This window comes from Diadema setosum, chromosome 6 (genome assembly GCF_964275005.1).
Source record: "Diadema setosum chromosome 6, eeDiaSeto1, whole genome shotgun sequence".
Taxonomy (NCBI): domain Eukaryota; kingdom Metazoa; phylum Echinodermata; class Echinoidea; order Diadematoida; family Diadematidae; genus Diadema; species Diadema setosum.
In genome coordinates this window covers 7,612,849-7,617,644 of record NC_092690.1, presented here as the reverse complement: position 1 = coordinate 7,617,644, position 4,796 = coordinate 7,612,849, and the positions used below count along the sequence as shown (strand labels likewise).

At 42.2% G+C, this 4,796-nt stretch overlaps 1 pseudogene; it reads left to right on the top strand.

The window, feature by feature from the left end:
• Positions 1-785: 785 nt before the first annotated feature.
• On the top strand, positions 786-4,570 carry LOC140230214 (heat shock cognate 71 kDa protein-like; annotated as a pseudogene).
• The last annotated feature ends 226 nt before the right edge of the window (positions 4,571-4,796 follow it).

The window sequence follows — 4,796 nt, the reverse complement described above, 5'->3', positions numbered from 1 at the left end:
TGTGTTATAACTGTTATCATCCTTTTCGGAACTATTGGCCGTTTTGTCAACACTTTTCAAACAAGGAACAGTTGATGACGTTTTTGCATGTATACTTAAGACGATCGGGCAATGTTTGTCGGACAAGAGTTCATCAAACATATCCACATAAAAATTACTGAGGTTCATAAATAGTTCAGATGAGGCTATTGCGTAGTCAATGGTGCTAACATCTGCACATGTAACGCTACCTTTACCTTTATCATCACCAACTCTACCATTAACAATATGTATATCTAAACATTTACACAGTTCTATCAATTTAAATCCATTAAATTTAAATCCATTATCAAGCGTCAAGGCAGCGCGTCTCAGGTGATGTGCGTATACGCTTGAAGACCGCGCGCTGTCCATTTGTTTTGTACAGGATTAGCGCGCACTTTCGTGTCTTATTAGTTAAGCGTCTTTGGTTTTCACATATATTTTCAAAGTGGTTTTAACGCTCCTGGATGATGTTGATGGGCGAACGTCAAAATGTAAGGACGGAAATATCATGTAGTCCCACTCCTTTACAATTGTTGTTGTAATTCATTTGTTGTAATTCTATTTGCACATCAGGCGAGCTTACCACGCGTTTAGTTTTTTTTTTGTTTTTGTTTTGTTGTTGTTGTTGTTGTTGTTGTTTTTTTTTTGGGGGGGGGGGTTGTCTCAACTTTGAGAGATTTTTTCTTTGTGTTCAATCCTTGTCGGCACAATCTTGGCATTTACACACCAGTCTCGCAACATCGTAGGCAGGGTAGGACGAAATGGCTCAGGAAAAAGCTCCAGCTATTGGAATCGACTTGGGAACAACTTCCTCTTGCGTAGGTGTATTCCGGAATGGCAAAGTCGAGATCCCCAACGACCAGGGAAACCGGGCTACACCGAGTTGTGTCGCCTTCAAAGACACAGGACGGCTGGTTGGAGATGAAGCCAAGAGCCAAGCCGCCACGTAAGTTTACCCGTTTAGATTCAATGACACATTTTGTTTTTATTTCTTTAAAGTTATGGGTGTAACTCCTATGTTGTGTATAGTGAGTTACAGTCAGTAACTTTTGGACTTTCTCGTTGGTAGTATTTATTCTTTTTTTTTTTTTTAATGCAGGTGATATAACACACGGATGCAATGACAAAAGTCAACCTAAGGATATAGTGCTAACATGCAGATCTTTGAGAAACAGGCTTGGCTACCACTGTGATAACATGGCAACAGTTTAACATGGAGGATGTCTTTCAACTTCACCAAGCAAACGAATGTTTTGCGAAGGACGTGAATGTCGAAAAAAAGATGGGCAAAGTCCAACTTTTAGATTGTTCTTTTCCCGAGTGTGTTCCGAGTGTGTAGAGCCGTAAACCAATATTGAGCAGTTCTCACAACGTATGCGTCGTATACCACTGCTAACTTCGGCCTGTCACATACACGAAGAATGAGCGACTTTCCCTCATATGAACTTCTTATACAATCAAAATTTTGGTGTATTTTAGTGTAATTTTCATTGTATTCTGTGACTGATCAAAATACATGTATCACGGGTATTCAAAAATTGCGTAACTATATATTTGTTTGATGTGTAGATGTATGTTATCATGATTTTGTAGAAAACCCGATAAGCCAATTCGCAGTTCCATTTTGCGCATGAGCAGAAAAAGGTCATTCGTACCAATAGGCATGTGGGTTTTTAAATTCACTGGGTTAAGCATCTATGATATCATGATTATTCACGTAATCCTCATAACTGTTGCTTGCCAACATATCCACCTGACAACAAAAGTGGTACATATTTGGCAATATCAATAGAAAGAGAGTGTTAATACATTCAATGCCAAATAATCAAATGGATGCTTTCACATGTGTTAATTGACGGATCATTCTGGTCATCTGGTCGCTACGCAAGTTCATTCTTTGTTTGAACAGGATTGATGATTCCCATTAATTGTTACGTAAAGCTTATGCATTATGTCGCTCTGAAAACGATTTAAGTGCCCCTAACCGACTGAGGAAAAGAAAGGTCATTCGTACCAATGTGCCATGAGCTATAACTCCGAACTGGCTTATAAATGCAATGGAATGAAATGGAGTCATTTAGAAGTTAAACACCTCACCCATGCGCGTTTTATAGAGGTGAGAAGTCACGTGGTGCTGATTCGCCCTATAACATGCACCAAATGCTCGTGAGAATGTCTCAAAAAATTCGCGAACAATTTGTGGATAGGTCGTATATGGTCGGAAGAACTTTGCAGATTTCGCGAAACATACGCGAGCCATATCATCCAAATTGTCGGAATCTGTTTGGGGTTTCACGAAGATTTTGCAAACGTCTTGCGGACGTTTTGCGCAAAGTATGATGAGGATTTCAAGATATTTTCTGGAACAAAATCAGAAGCAATCGTGACCCAGCGTGAGGAAAATGTTCACAAGAATTTTCTTTGTTTACTAGATTACCGCCGAACTGAAAACGATACCCAAGAACAATTGAAGGCGCTTCCGTCAGACTGAAATACGAATTTTGGACAATGGTATTTTTTCGACATTCGAATCCTTCGCTAATTCTTCGCAAACACTTCACTGAAGATGGCCAGGCATGTTAAACTTTTTATGTGATTGCATTACACAGATTGACAACTTGACATCTGAAACATCTCAGTAAAAAAAGTGTACTGTTAACAATTCCGTCAGTTAGTGCTGCATCTTTGGAATTTTATCATTCTCAGTATTATACAGTATATGTATTATACATACATTTTATCATTATCATAAATGTCACTATTCATTGCTAGTGATTTGGAGGAAGATTAACAAAGTTCTTTTTCATTTCAGTCTTTTGTTCATATACCAATGTTCATATTATATGTCAATGTTCTCAATGTTCTCAATGTTTCCGATATCAACAGAACATTTTAGTCGATAAAAAAAGTTTTTTTTTTTTTTGTAATGATGGCAAAACCACTAAATTTCTCTCTGATTTTGTGCAAGATGCGTGACGAAAACTAGTCTCCTACTCTCCCCTTGAATTAGATGGCAGTAAGATTCGGAATTGCCAATTCTGATGAAAATGAGATGATATTCTCTGCGGCAAAGTACCCCCAAAACTGCATGGATGACTGTGTTGACTCTGTTTGAGTTTTCGTTGTTATCTGTCCATTTCATTTCTAGAAATCCGACGAACACAATCTTCTATGTCAAACGACTAATGGGAAGACGATTTGCCGATGTAGTTGTTGATGAGAACATGAAGCACTGGCCTTTCACTGTGGTTGACCGCGAGGGTAAACCCATGTTGCAAGCAGAGTACATGGGAGAAACAAAGACCTTTGCCCCGGAAGAGGTCAGCTCGATGGTTCTTACTAAGATGAAGGAGACAGCCGAGGATTACCTGGGTCAGAAAGTCACCGATGCCGTCATCAGCGTGCCGGCTTATTTCAACAACGCTCAACGCCAGGCGACAAGAGACGCAGGGGTGATGGCAGGTCTGAACGTCATGCGTCTCATCAACGAGCCAACAGCGGCTGCCCTGGCGTACGGGCTCGATACAAATGAGAATGGGGAGCGACATGTGCTAATCTTTGACCTTGGAGGAGGGACATTTGATGTCTCTATTCTCACCATAGGAGAAGGAATGTTTGAGGTCTTGTCGACATCAGGGGATACCAATTTAGGTGGCAAGGACTTTGATAACCGGTTCGTCAACCATCTGGTTAAGGAATTCAAACGCATGCATGGGAAAGACCTTAGCTCCGACCCACGATCCCTTCGTCGCCTTCGAACGGCAGCTGAGGAAGCGAAGAGGACTCTGTCGAACATCACAGAGGCCAAAATAGAAGTGGATTCTCTCTTCGAAGGAATCGATTTTAACATCACCGTCACCAGAGCTCGCTTCGATGAAACATGCGGTGATATCTTTAGGTCATCCCTTGAGAATGTAGAGAAAACACTGAAGGACGCTAACCTCGAAAAAGAACAGATTGGATCCATTGTCATGATTGGAGGGTCGACCCGCATCAGAAAAGTACAGATGCTTGTGAGTGATTACTTCAAGGGCAAAGAACTGAACACGTCCATCAATACTCGTGAAGCTGTGGCCTATGGTGCAGCAGTCCAGGCTGCCATCTTGTCTGGTGATCAGAGCGAAAAAATCCGTGATGTCATCCTCCTTGACGTAACTCCTCTGTCCCTGGGTATTGAAACAGCTGGTGGTGTGATGACATCCCTCATCAAGAGAAATACTATTCCATGCAACGACAAAAGGTCAAATTTTCTCCACGTATGCAGACAACGAGCCAGGTGTACTCATTCAGGTGTTCGAGGAAGAGCGGACATTGACAATGGACAACAACTTACTTTGGGAGGTTCGTGCTAACCGATATTCCTCTTGCTCCTCGAGGGGTGCCACAGGTCGAAGTGTCGTTCGACATCGACGCCAATGGCATCTTGAACGTGACTGCCAAAGACACGAATACCGGTCGCAGCAACAATATCAGGTGTGTCGAAGGCGTCGAACGGCTCTCCAAGGAGGAAATTGACCGCATTGCGTTAGAGGCAAAACTGCTCTGAGCCGAAAACCGACGACGTCCAGAGGAAATTGCCGCAGGGCGCGTCAGGGTAAGCGACGGCGAGGAATGTCCCAACCCAAGGTGGCAATTGATTGGTTGGACACCAACACACCGGCACCTTGGGAGAAAAATAATACTTCCACCAGTTGGACGAATTGCATAAGAATTGCGCGTCGGCCACCACTACAGATGGTTGTCCTACTCGAGAAAATCCCGGCCATGCATTG